This window comes from Cupressus sempervirens, chromosome 3 (genome assembly GCF_028749045.1).
Source record: "Cupressus sempervirens isolate cs-2001-9-10 chromosome 3, ASM2874904v1, whole genome shotgun sequence".
NCBI classification, from domain to species: Eukaryota; Viridiplantae; Streptophyta; class Pinopsida; order Cupressales; family Cupressaceae; genus Cupressus; species Cupressus sempervirens.
In genome coordinates this window covers 338,565,493-338,580,691 of record NC_143120.1, presented here as the reverse complement: position 1 = coordinate 338,580,691, position 15,199 = coordinate 338,565,493, and positions in this window count along the sequence as shown.

Sequence of the window (15,199 nt, the reverse complement as noted above, 5' to 3'; positions counted from 1 at the left end):
GAGAGATAGAAGTTTCACCAGTAAAGTTAGGTAGGATTTTAAGTACAACAACTCGAACATCATGTCTCTGGGCTAGAATGAGGGGACTTCCACCATTGAAGGTGGCAAAAGTATGGCCTTTAGGTTGTGCTATGTGGAATAATGATCTATTTAAATAGACAAATGGTATCCTAGGCTATGACCTATCAATAGGAGGAGTAGAGAGAGATCATGCCAGTGTGTGTATTACTTCTGCACTCTTAATTGGTGACAGAGACAATCTATTTCTCTTTCTTCTAAGATTTGAAAATGAAAGCTTAGTATATTGAATGTTACCTCTATAAGATGCTCTTGTTTGAGCTTTGGGCATGAATCACAACAATTCTAGTTTGAAAACAAGATGTAGAAGTAGAGTAGATTCACCAAGTGCTTGAATATTAAAGGCCTGAAATGCTAAGAATCAACATTATCTCCTTAGCATGAATTTGAAGTTCTTCTTTTGGCACCAGTGAACATTAGAATGCTTCAATATGAGAGTCCCACCAAGCATGCCAAAAAATGTTGACACAAAATTTTGCACCCTTGCCTAATTTTTTTACCTAAAGGAAACCTCATGTAACATGGAAACAATCTCAAAAGTGTGGGACTTTGCAATTAGAGATTGAGTCTCTAGAGAAGGCTAACTTCCTTACTACCAAGGTGCACCTAACTATTTCTTGAGAGGAAAAGGGGGAAGGAATGCATGAAAGAAAACTACCTATTCTAACCTAAGAGGGGTGATACAACAAATAGTATTGTTCAATCTTATCCCTACCTAAGGAAGCACAATTCATCAATATAATCCTTAGATACACAGATTGTATCTTAGCTTTAACTCAACAATAATGCATAGATAAAAAATCAATGAAATGGTATAAGGAAGGTACTTCACTCTATATCATTCAAAGAAAAATAGATACAACATATAATCAAAGAATAAAGAAATACATCAATACAAGGCAAAAGATGTTGCATGATATATTAATTGAAGAAGGAGATACAATTGAAATTATATTCATTCATAGGAAGAAGGGGAATTATAGTAATAGAACATAGAATGTTACTATCATAGAATCACAAAAAATATAGTCCATAACTTTGAGTGAATGGATATCTCAGGGTAGTGATTGAATGTCCTTTGTATCAAATAGGCATGGAGATCATCAAAAAGTAGTTGTAGATGATCAAGAAATTAGTTTGCTATTAAAGGAGATACCTTTGAGAGTGTTTTTTGATGTGACAAATTAGATATGTCACCGATTCAACCATTAAACCTGCCATGTGGCCCAATAATACTAAAGCATTTTTCCACCTTGTTTAGACATTCAACTATCTGTTGACCCATGCTCATCACCCTGTTTCATGGATTTGTAACTTATTTCCTTATTAGTTATCTAACCTTACAAAACCACAAACAAATTCATTTCATATTTGACCATTGGATCGCATCTTACCTTCACTTTATTCCATTAACTGTTGTGACCCTATGAGCAATGTGTAATTATCTCTTTACACCATCGCCATGGTTAGGGACCTTAGCATCTTTATACTTGCGACATTATGAAATTTGTGAGTTTTTCCTTAGTTTCTCCTTTGTAGTCTATTTCTTGGCTAGTATGAAATGATTGAAACCTTGCTATTGATGTTATCTTCATTGCATGTGCTATCTTTCACATGATCACGACTTAAGATTTGAATGCATCCTTGATACATGCAACTGTGTGAAGACTGTTGTCTTAATTGCTTTCTCTTTTGTTTGCAACTATGCAACTAAAAATGAATACTTTCCACTTACCATTGTGACCATGAAAATCCATCATATTGACCATGATCACACCATCACGACTTGATCTCTTAACCCTAATGCTAACTCAATAATCATGTGATGTTTCACTACTTCATAGTCTTAACTCTAGTTAGCCCATAACCTCCTATGACTGTGTAATTTAGAGTATTTTGTAGCTTCATTTCCATGACTATAGGTTAGCAATTTAACCCTATGATGAATAAAATGAAAGCTTTTTCCATATCACAACCCTGACTCTAAGTTAAGCTTAACCAACCACGACCCTGTGAACAAGAGGGAGATCACAACATCCCCACTTAAAATGTTAATTCAGATGTTAACCCTTCGTATGAGTGATCAAGGCAATCGTAGTCAGATGTTAACCCTTCGTATGAGTGATCAAGGCAATCATAGCATCACCAACCTAACTTCAGATTAAAATTGATCCTTCGTGACCCTATGAGAACATGTAAATTAGATTTCTAGATTTAATCTTTGCATGGTTGTAGCCTAAAACTACCTAAGCTCAAAGCTGCCTATGATTGTGTGACCAATAGTTAATCGCATGGTTGCCACTAAAATCTAATTGTTATCCCTTCAAGTTGTGAATCCACACTAACCATGAACTTGACCACTTTTTACCATCGCAACCTATTAGATGGTTAAGTGTTAACTACATGTGATTGAGCGAAAAGAGATAATTGCATTGTCTCAACTTAGAATCCTTCCTTCGATATAACTTTCTAAGGCTTAGGGATAGAAGGAAGATTCAAAGACTTTTGTTGTATCCCTATTGGTCTACATAAAAATTATGAATAATAATCAAATGAATGTGAGCATGGCTTGTCACCCTAGATAAACTAGATTTTTAGGAAGGGGGCAAAAAATAGTGAACAATAGCACTGCAAATCTATTTGTGAGCCTAAGTGTAGCCTTTTTCCTTTTTTTCTTCCATCATTTTTCCCTTTTCTTCTTTCACATCCAATATGAATGAGCTTGTGTCTTATAACACACATGGTGAATCACCTCACAATTGATTGGTGATTAATTAACCTTCATGTCTATCTGTCAATGGTGGTTTAAACTACAATAACATACACATGTGTATGCATACTAGTTCAATCTTCTACTAGTGGTAGTGTTACCTTGTAATATCTTCCTTTCCTTGAATGCTTTCCAATTAATGACAACACCATTATACAATCTTCTTGGCAATGAGACTTGTGGGCTCAACAATCTCCCCTTTAGCTTAGATAGAAAAACCCTTGCTAGATCATCATGCAAATCACACTTGTCTCTCTTTGTATTCACTAGTCTATATCGGTAGTGGGATTTACATCGTGTGTGGACTTAGTCATCTCATGACTTTCTTCTTTCAGATCTCCCCCTAAGGATGTGCTTTGGTGGTCATTTTTTATTCCTTGTCCTTAACCCTTATTTTTCTTTTTTGTTCTCCATTCTCTAATGTTTTCCCCCTTTTTCTTGTGTACTATTATCCCCCTTTCTTCTTTCTTATTCTCCCCCTTTTTGTGATCAGTAAAAAAGGGTATTACAAGTTGTCAAATATTTCGTGTATCAACTCTATGTGCTAACAAATGGGCTTTTCATGATGCCTATAGATTAGCGAGGGTGATGGTCTCACTTATTATATCTTCCAAGAGCTCTTCATTTCCATCCAGTATACTTACTAGTTCTCTAGTGACGAGTGATTATGCATCTTATTTTCTTGTATTATGTTTGTCTAGGGTGATAGTATGCAATGCACTTCCATCACTCGTATGCTTTTTTTCTTGCTCTTCCCTAGTTTGATTGATTAGATGCAGTGTTCCCTGTGCCTTAGATAGAAAATATGATGTTGAATTAATCATGACATTGTATGTAAGTTCTTTATTGAGTGAATCTCCTATTGAACTTTCTATCTAGTCTATTCTAAGTCTGATGTTAATGAGCTTAAATCATATGCCTTTTATGGAATCAGTGCTAAGGCCTTTAGTGTCTCCACCACATTATCCTTCACTTCTTGTAATGTAGCCTTTTTGAGTTCTACAAGGTTCACTATATTCTCTATTCTTGCTTCTAAATTCTTCTTAGCTAGATCTTCAACACTTCCCAACTCTTCTTTGATGTTGTCAACTAAAGTGGAAAGTTGAATGATTAGATCTGTGTCTGGACCATATGCTGCATCAGAGGCTAGTTATGTAATTATATCCTTGGTAACTACTAGTTTTCTTTCTCTTTCTTACTTTTGGCTTACCTTTTCAACTTATTGCACCTCTTTAGAAGTTGTTTTTATTCAACAATTTTTTCTAGATTCATGTCTTTTATCATTGGTTTCTTCTTAGAAATGATGGTATCTACAATCTTCTTTTCCTCTTTTGTGCATGCATGCTTCTTGAATGATTCTCCTTCATCTTTCAATCTTGAAGATGATAAAGATGACAATCAAGACGTTTCCTTGTTCATCTTCTCTTCTTAGCATGTTCCCGTCCTATGGTTCTAGACATACATCTTGCACTTATCATGCTCTTTCATCCAAGTGTCTTATTTTCTATCACTTTAGATCTTAAGGATGTTGTCCTTAATGTTGTTTTCTTTTCCTCTTCAAGAGGGGCTTCTACTGAATACAAATTTCCTTTCTCTAGTGACTTCTATTGTATTTGCTCCCTCTTTGGAAACTTTTCTTCTTGGAATTCTTCTTCATGCACCTGTATAAACTTGGGTATTTTCTCTTTTACTATTTTATCCTTCTCTAATTAAGGTTCAAATTTAATAGTTTCAACCCTCATAGTATCATAATTGAGTCATGTCCTCCGGTGACTTGACTTTGTCTTCACTACACTGCATACTATTATGTGTTATTGGTGAAGCATCATCTGGTTGTTGAATATTGATACTTTGAATTACATGTATGCTCTCCCACAATTGAGATCTTTTAGACTTTTCTTGAGTTTATTTTTTGACCCTTTACATGTTTTCCTTTGGTTTCTCCATCTCCTTTGAGGTCTGGGAGTTTCTTCTCTTTCTCCTTCATTACTTGTACATGTCTTTGGTCTTGCACTTTATTCTTCAACCCTTTATTTCACTTTATATGCTTGTTTAATATTTGGGCTAAATGGTTCCTTGATGCTTCCTCATGGTTGTTTTTTCTCAACCTATGTATCTATCTTATGAACAATTTCTTCCCTGTCTTGAACTATACTTATTTTTGATTCATTGATATGACTATTTAGGATGCCAATCATGTCCTTGGTGGTACTAAACTTGTCTTTGTACACTTACATAAATATCCTTTTGTGTGTTTCTTCCATATTTGGTATCATTTTAGACAATGATTCATACACCATTTTCCCAAAATTTTGTACATACCCATGCTCCACTTTTCATTCATTATCTTTCTCAATTCCATAGATAATCATGCACCAACATCTTCTAGTTTCTCACTAGTTTCTTCCATACTTGTGAGAACTGCTCTTATGGATTTGTATTTTTTGTCCTTATTTGACTTTGAAAATCTATTCTTAAATATAGAGTAATTATGTTTCTTGAGGATTGTATCTACAATGTCATCTATTGAGAATGGTTTATATTTCTTCTTACCTTTCCTCATAGTGTTAGCTACCTCATCTACTTCTACTACCACTACATCCATCTCAATCTCTGATAAGCCTTTCTTTGGTCATGTTGATGGTGATCTCCTCTCTTTCACTTGTACTTGAGACTTGTGAAGGGAACTCCTTGCAAGTCTAGCTTTTGTTTCCTCAGTACTCATTACTTTTTGTAGTGCATTCTTGGATCTCCTTGGGATGTGGCTTCTCATTATCCTCTGTGGGGTTCATTCTTTATATTTCTTATTTTCTCTAAGAAGTTTGTTCCTTATTGAGCTAACTAGGTGCCAAACCTTGGAAAATTGACCTTTCTTCCTTTGCTAACAACATGTATATGTATGACTTTACTTGTTCTTCTCTAACCTCATAAGAAAAGGTTGTCAACTAGTGGCTTCTTGGTTGCACCATACAAGTGATGCACTTTTCTATGCTTGCTAGAAAATATATTCCAACCTTGCATTTTTTAACTAGATTGCAGGGAATGTTTTCTTAGTGATGCATTTTCTTTTGAAAATTATGGAAATAATCCCATAGCATGACATTGTCTTTACCTTCTAACTTCCTATAAAACTCATTTATATGCACAATTATAGGTTGATCTTCTATCCACTTGTAGAGTGTGAACCCTAGGAATTCTCCACTAAGATAGAATTGTATGAAAACTAGTATAGAAACAAATCTTAGAGTTTGATATTTATGATCTTTCATGATCATACCCAAGTTAACCATAATTTGACTATGGAAGCATCCACATAGGTCAATCACTTACTTGTTGTGAATGGCTTGGTATACTCCATATGTTATGCTACTAGGGATTTTATTTTCCCTGTCGGAGTGGTATAGTTTGTATCCTATCACCATTTCCACAAATATCATCTTAATTTTGGGTATAGAATATCATTCACTATGCACCCCATTTCTTTTTGGATCATTCATCCTTTTATGACTATGGTTGCTTGTCTCATCGATACAACATTCATGGATAAATCAACACCATTTGCACTAAATCAAGTTACCCTTTGTAATAAATACTTTATAATCTTATATTGCTTATCTAGCCACACATATTGTTCATGGAATCAACTCAAATTATATCTTACCCATTCTTCATGGAAGAAATTAGGTATATCTACTGCTCGTCTTAGGGTAGACTTCTCCAACTCCTTATGTTCATCTTTTAGAACTCCTTTGACTAAAATGAGCTCTACAACTCATGTTTTACCTTATCACCTAGTTCATGCACCTCAACATCTAGGTATGCACTTATGTCCTCTATAAGTAAAAATCATCATGAGGGATGCCAATTTTCTCCTTCTTCCTCATCTTTTCCCTTTAATATTACACTCTCATATCTGGGATGACCACATTGTCTATTCATGTTGTCAATCAAACTAACCTAGATCCAATGAATGCTAAGTGTTCCATTTATTCTCATGAGAAATGGATTCATGTTGAATCACTACTCATGAAACATGGGTAAATGATTTTGACTCAAAAATCACACAGTTAAATCCTGATAGCAATATGACAATTTGACTTGCTGTGGAAATTATCTCCTATTTATCAAACTAACCTTGTTTATCTCTTTTGCCATTATGTTCTTACATCCTTCTCAATTTACCACTATTAGAAAATATAGTAGATTGAATTATGTATAATTCCCCTTCCAATTTTTTTCTCTCACATAGTTCTTCATAATTCTACTTTGAGAGCTAGGGTTTTGCAATTTGAAAGCACACATGATTTAAATATTGAAAAGTGACAAATGACTTGCAATGTGTCTATTTATGTTTTGTAATTGTGACATTAGGGTTAGAATGGTTCACAAGAAGAATCACCTACCACTAGACATGAGTATTTAATGCTTCCAATTAATCATGAAATAGTCACTTTTTACCCTTTGTTATCTGATCAATAGGTTGTGTTTTCTTTTCAATAAAATGATCAATCAACTTCATTAATAATAATCAAAATGTGACATACCAATTTACATTAGAGGACCAATTTAAGGGGTTTTGTTAGCAATATTAATTTGTCTATGAGGTTCACCAATGATCAATAAGATTATGGCCTCATCGGGCTTGATTGTATCTACCACTTCACTCTTCTTTGTCCATGTCTTGGTGAAGTCCTTCTCAAATTTCATTATGGTTTTGCTCTTTTCTTTTCCAATCAAAGACTAGTTTCTTGGTCTTCTAATGCATCTGAAATCTCTTTTGAGATGACTAATCTTGTGGAACTTATAGCATGTCATTTGGGTACCTTTCCATGGTCTGGTGTTTCTTCTTTGGTTTATCCTTAGTTTGTAGTGTGTTGATGAATGACCATCAATTCCATAGCTCATGTAGACTAGTGTAGGGAACCATCATTTCTAAAACTATACCCTTTAAAAATTAATGGATTTCAGATGCAATATTTTTTTTATGGCTTCATTTTTACATTCTATGAATAAAAATTCCTCAACTTGGGTTGAGATACCTACGTATCCTAGGAAGTTCATGTTCTACTAATTAACAAAGTTTTTCATAGGTTGACTTGATCCACTACAATTTGCAAACCATCTACATTTTTTACAATGATCTCACTAATTGGTCTTCATAATTTTTTATGAGGTTATGAAGGCTCTATAGTTTGTTCTTTCCCTTGGAAATTTTGTTATGTTTGCAAGATGATCCATTTAAGGATTTCTTTGAAGATACTTCCCTCTATTATGTTTGATTGGTTTTCTATGTTTTGTATTCAATTGGTTTTCTATTTTCTCTTGAAATGAAAAGAGGTATATGAAAATTGTCAGGAAACTCCCCTATGTTTGTTATTTAGTGTAGTATTTCTTCTCTAACCCAACTATTTTAAATATACATTTTAAGTTCAATATAATTTAATTTTATGTATGTATCTTTGTGTACTTAATGATTTTTGTCTTTTCATTAACTTTTTCTCATTGTTGTTTCATTTCTATTATTCTTTTGTCCAATTTATGAATTCTTTTATTTTACTTTAATTTTTCATTAATTTCATTATTAACTAGTGTTATTTTTTATCATTTTGTTAATATTGCTAGCTCTGTCTCTCTCCCCTTGCACCTCCCCTATTATATTTAGCTTGTTCAGGTCTACAACTTTATCTATTTTATTCTTATGCTTTCTAATGCTCATTTTATCATTCTCATAATATATCACAAAGTATGATTGGAAACATTGATGAAAAATATATGTAACACAATTTAATTAGAAAAAACATTGCATCTTACATAAGAAATATCAATAAGATATCTCCAAATACATGTTTGTTTATTTTTTCAATCAATACATATATTTAAGATATATGTTAAATAATAATAAATACCATCAAATTTTTTCAATAAAAATTATGTAAATATTGCTTCAATAGAAAACATACAAATGAAGCTTCTTCCATTAAAAAATGGAAAAAGTTCTCAGCATGTTTGATAGTTTTTGATTGATTTTGATTCATTGTACTATTTTAACATGATCTAGTGATTTCATCTAATCATGTATTGAATGATGTTTATTACTAAGATGGGTGACCTCCTAGTTATTAGAGTAAAGTATTAATATAATTATATTAATTAAGTTAACTTTACTACCTTCTTAAGATTTCACTTTCATGCACTTGAATTAGTCACATTCAATAATTATATTAATTATTAAATGTTTTTACCTCTTAGGGTTTCCCCTTTAGATTTTTGAACTCCTTCTATAACAATTGATCCATTATATATTTTACTTATTCTTTGTCTGGTAATACAATCTTGCATATTGTTAGAGCCAAACCCTTGTCCTTTCTTCTCTTTACCTCCCTTTGACAGGTTCTTGTATACGACTGTTCTTTAAGGTTTTGTGAATTTTTATGGGTCAAATTTTGTATGTTATCAAAGTTGGACTTGTTTCAACTTGTTCAATTTTGAAAGAATTATAGAAATAAGGGTTTGAGTGGACCAGATCTATGATTTTCTAAATATTTTTATTGCAATAGGAGGGTTACCAATTTTTGGTGCACTTAGAGTAAAAATGAACCTTACTGTTGAGCTTATAGTGTCAAAAAACCCTTATTTTGATATAAAAGACATCCTATTTAGATGTTGTTAATATGGGGAACAATTTTTCTTCCTTCTAGGTCATACAACCCCCTATATACATCCCAAGATAATTTTCAAAAAAATATACTTAAAAAAAAAGTGCAGCCCATTATAAAAAGACCACACCACCAGCGTGCCATTGTGCACTCCACTAGTAGTAGCCCCATCACAGCAACACCATCGACACTTTCCTAGTAGCCACCCCATTGCTGCTCTACCCAGTCATTGTCATTGCATCACCATTCTGCTGTAACCTCCATAAGGAATAACCACCCCTACTCCACTCATGAGTTGTTGGCCCCTTCAACCCCCTATACATGACCATATGACACCCAGTGGCTAAATTTTTCTAGCCCCAAATGTTTTTTTTTGAAATCCCTTTTCCCTTAAGGAAGCACTTTCACTAAAACATGCATATCTTGAGTACAGAGTTTCAAAATTGGGCAAACAAGATACCATTGGAAAGATGATTCCAAGCCTCACACTTTCATGTAGGTTATTTTGGAATTTTTAAGTCTTGGTGCCTTTTTTCTATTAAAACTTGATGAATTTTTATGCATTCTAAGGGATGTAATTTGCTCAATTTAGCTCCATTTTTCAATACAAAATATGTGTTGGAAAGCTATTATTATGCTTATCCAGATACACATGATTCAATCTAAAATATTTCTTGATTGTTTCTTGTATTATATTTATACATAGCTTTGAGTGTTTAGTTATTTGTATTGTGTAGGGAATTTTTCTTTCTTATTTTTGTCATTTACATTAGAAAACCATAAATACTTAAAAACAAACCCTTCTAAAAAAAGGGTTAAGACCTATTATTGCCTAGATCCTCTAGATCCAACATAACTATCATACATGGACATCCATCATGATAAGAATTCACTATCCAAAATGTTTATGGTCTTGCTTATAGAAAGTGCAGTCCATTTTACAAACAACTTACAATTTCAGCTTGATGGGTGTAATACCCCTCAAGAGATGTGGGCCAAGTTCTAAGGACTTTTTTAGTACCATCGATGAGTTTAGAGAAATTCAAATTGAGGTGGAGCTTACATCACTCATACCTAATTCTTTTCCCTCCATTGAGAACTTTTTGATGGATTTTAAACAACAAAGATCTTTGCTATACAATTGTGGAAAGTTTAAGACTGATAAAGAGTGTATTTACCCAATTTTGTCATAGTTTTGATGAAACATTTAGATTTTCTCATCTATCTTTCATTTCATAATGTATTCTTTGGGTCCTAGATTTACCATGCCCATATTTGAGATTTTTTGTGATACGATGGGTAGAGAGAAAAATAAGCTTACACAATTGGACTCTCTAAATGGATCAAAGAACTAGGCATTGTTTTCTTATACATCTATAGGGAAAAAACAATAAAAATTGAAACCCAAATCAAATTCAGCTGGCAGAAAGAATTCCTCCAAGACACCTTCAAGATTTGATACATAGATATCCATTCCAAAGGCTAAACCTTCCAATTTTAGCAAGTCTTTCTCCAAGACAAAGAAGTTTATAGGTGATCCTTGTAATTTTTGTTGCAAGGAAAGGCATCTAGTTTGTAGGTGCTGGAAATAACTTAGGGCTCTAGAGGAGGCCATGAAACAACATAGTATTTATTCTCTGAAGCCACCAAAGCCACCACCTCCTCTCATAGAGAAAGACCATGCTCTTTCTGCATGAGTATTGTCTTCTTCGACTACTTGGATCATTGATTCTGGTGCTTTGCACCATATGTCACCCTCATCTATTTTGGTTACTTCACTTGCTTAGAGTAATACTTTACAAATTTCAGTTGGTGACTTAGCACAACTTTCAATTTTAAGTTCTGGCACTATTTTATTGGATGATGTCTCTAGAGGATGCTCTTTTGGTTCTTGCCATTTCTACAAACCTCTTGTTTGTTTATCATATTTTTTCGTTCTGGCTCTAATAAAATAATTGAGTTCTCCCCACATGATATGGTTATTGAAAACCTCCATGATCCTAGCTTGGTTGTTTCTACAAGGAGTGTTGATTCAAAGACTCTAGTATGTAGGTATGATGACTTTGAGAGCTCCTAATATACATGTGATTCTCTTGTTTCTCATGCAAACACAATGAAAAAAATTTGGCATGAGAATTTTGGCCATGTCAATTATAGATATCTACAATAGGTGAGTACACAGGATCTAGTGATTGGGCTACTCCAGATCTCTTGTACTGATGGTGTTTGTCAAGGTTGTGCTCTTAACAAACATCATAGAGATCCTTTTTTGATAGATAGAGCCTCACATGCTGAGACACCAATGGATTTGATACACAATGATCTTATATCATTACCCACTCTTTTTTTTGGTGCTCTTTATGTGCTCATCTTAATAAACAATTTCTTCAAATGCACATGGGTGTACTTCTTAAAGTACAAGTCTGATGTCTTCAACTCATTTTGAATCTTTAAGACATTTTTGGGTAACAATTTGGCCTTTCTATTAGGTAGATACACAGTGAAAATGGGGGGGAATATGTCAATTAAAATTTCATTAAATTTTGCACTAAGCATGGTTTACAACATCATTTTTTAGTTCCTTATATCACTTAACAAAATGGGGTTGCTAAGAGAAGAACAAAAAGATATGGGAGATGGCCAATTGTATGATACAATCTCGAGTTACGAGTTATTTATTTTGTCTCCAACCTATGAATTGTGCCATTTATATTTAGAATCAAACACCTCATGAGGCATTTCAACATTTGGCTCCTACGGATGCTTGGACTCATGTCAAGCTCAATGTTTCTACTTTCAAAGTTTTTGTTAGTGAGGCTTAAGCATTTATTATAGATTCTTAGAGGAAAGCCATGGAAAGAAAAATACAACCATTCATATTTTTTGGCTACTATGAGGATGTGAAGGTGTAGAGGTTATATGATCCTGATTCCAAAATGATCTTATTTCGATCAGATGTCCAGTTTGATGAGTGCTATCCTTAGATGGAGCCTTCATCACCAACTTCTCCCTCACTAACTAGTACTTCCTCTTCTCCTCTTCAAGATTCCATATCCTATAAGGATGATTCAAATGATGATCCTTTTCCCCACTTCCACTAGATATTCAACTCATGCTTAGACATATGCTATTGATCTTTTGAGTCATGCCATTTCAGGTGGTCCTTAGAAGTTTTCAGAGGCAACAAGACACCTTGAGTGGGATAGGGCTATATATGGGGAGTACTCTTCTTTGATGAAGATTCACACTTTGTATCTTTGTCTTCTTCCAAAAGAAAGAAATTTGGGTTGGTGTACGTGAGTGTATCATAACAAGTTTTTTGCATATGCTTCTATTGATAGGTATAAGGAATATCGTGTTGCAAGGGATTTACATAGGTGTAGATTATTAGTTACTCTAAGACCTTTTCTTCTATCACCAAGATGAATTCTATTTGTCTTTTACACTCTCTTGCAACTTCTTAGGGATGGACAGTATATTAGATGGATGTGAAGAGTGCCTTCTTGCATGGAGATATTCATGAGGAGATCTATATGGAGTAGCCTCAAGGTTTTGTGTAGGACTCTTCTATGGTTTGAAGACTTAAGAGTTCATTATATGGTCTCAAACAAGTCCCTCGGGTGTATAATGAGAAAATGGACTCTTTTTTGCTTGCCTCACACTTTACACACTGTCATTCTGATCATACAATATTCATTAAACATCATGATCATGAAATTTTGGTACTTGTGCTATATGTTGATGATCTCATTATTATAGATAGCTCATCCTCTATGATTCAAAGTGTTTAATGTACTTTGATGGAGCAGTTTGAGATGATAGATCTTTGTCTTCTGCACTACTTTTGTGGCCTACAAGTTATCTAGTCTTTGGATGTGATTTCCACACCCCAGCAAAAGTATTCTCTCTCTATATGCTTAAGAGATTCAACATGCTTAATTGCAAGCTTGCACCCACACCTTTGTAGTTAGGTGTTGTTTTATCTACCACTTTCTCGACTCCTATAGTGGATTTCACATTATACATATGACTTGTGGGTAGGTTGTTGTACCTAACACACACTCATCTTAATCTTTCCTTTAAGGTTGACCTTGTCTCTAGATTCACACATAATCCTCATGAGAGTCATTGACAAGTTGCCAAACATATATTGAGGTGCATACATGGCACTATGTATTATGGCATTCACTACACATTTGGGGTTCCTCACATTGTTGTTTACATATAATTAGAATGAGCTAGTGATATTGATAAATGAAAGTCCACTTTTGGCATTGTCTTCTATCTTGGTTCTAGTCCTATCACATGGTCTTGCAAGAAGGAGACAACTCACACATTATGATCCATGGAGGCAGAGTACTGAGAAATATAGATAGCTAGTCAAGAGGTTTTATGGCTTTGGTAGTTGACGAAAAAGTTTGGTTTCCCTTGATAGTTTCACTATTCTTTGGTATCATAGTTAGAGTGTTATTCACATTTCTTGGTCCTATCACATGGTCTTTCAACAAGGATACAAATCACACATTATCATCTATGGAGGCAGAGTACTGAGAAATAGAGCTAGCTAGTCAAGAGGTTTTATGGCTTTGGTAGTTGATGATAGTGTTTGGTTCCCCTTGATAGTCCCACTATTCTTTGGTGTGTCAATCAGAGTGTTATTCACATTTCCAATAACTTAGTTGAGCATCAATGGACTAACACATTGAGCTCCATATGTACTTCATCAAGCATTTGATTCGGGATGACTCTCTCAACTTGGAGTACATTCCCATTACAGAGCAAGTTGCTAAAATCTTCACTAAACCATTTGCATCTATATGGTATCTTCAATTGTGTTAGATATGGTTGGGGTGAAGGAAGTTGTCCTTAGGGGATCTTAGTGAGGCATGCCTTCCTTCTTTTTTCATCATTCAACATTCTTTCTATCTCTTTTTGGAGTAGGATTTTTCCCACATGGTTTTCTCTATTTCTCTATTTCACAGAGATTTGGTTGTGATTGGGTACCTCACCAAGCCATGTTGTGGGGACCAAAGTTTACCTTCAACATTGTGGTTCCTTTGCTATCTTTCTTGCAACAATGAAGATAAATTCTTGGAATGTTAGAGGTATTAATGCCTCTAACAAAAGAAAAAGGATCAAATGCTTAATAGATGATATGAAATCAGATATTGTGTTGCTTCAAGAAACAAAAATTTAGCAACAATCATATGAAAAGACATTATTCAAATGGTCAAAGTGGTCTTCCTTTCATTCACCAAGCATTGGAGCTTCAGGAGGACTTGCACTTTTGTGGAATCCTTTGTTAATTCAAGGCTAGCTTATCCATTAGCATCAGAATTGGCAAATGGTGCAAATCTCAAATTTTGAAATCTCATTTCTCATTATTAATGTTTATGGGCTAAATTCTACACAAGAAAAGTTAAAACTTTGGGATACCTTGACTTAGAAAATACAATCACAGCAAACTCAATTAATCATTCTCGGAGGAGATTTTAATGTAGTGTTTAGTCAGGATGAAAAAATAGGTAGTATCTCTCCTCCTCTTCAAACAATTGAAGATTTATCCAATTTCGTTGATAATAATGGGCCTATGGATATTCCTCCAACTCAAGGAAAGTATACTTGGTCAAATAGGAGAGATGGTTTTGCACAAATTGCTATTCGGCTTGATAGATTCTTTTTGTCTCAAGAATGG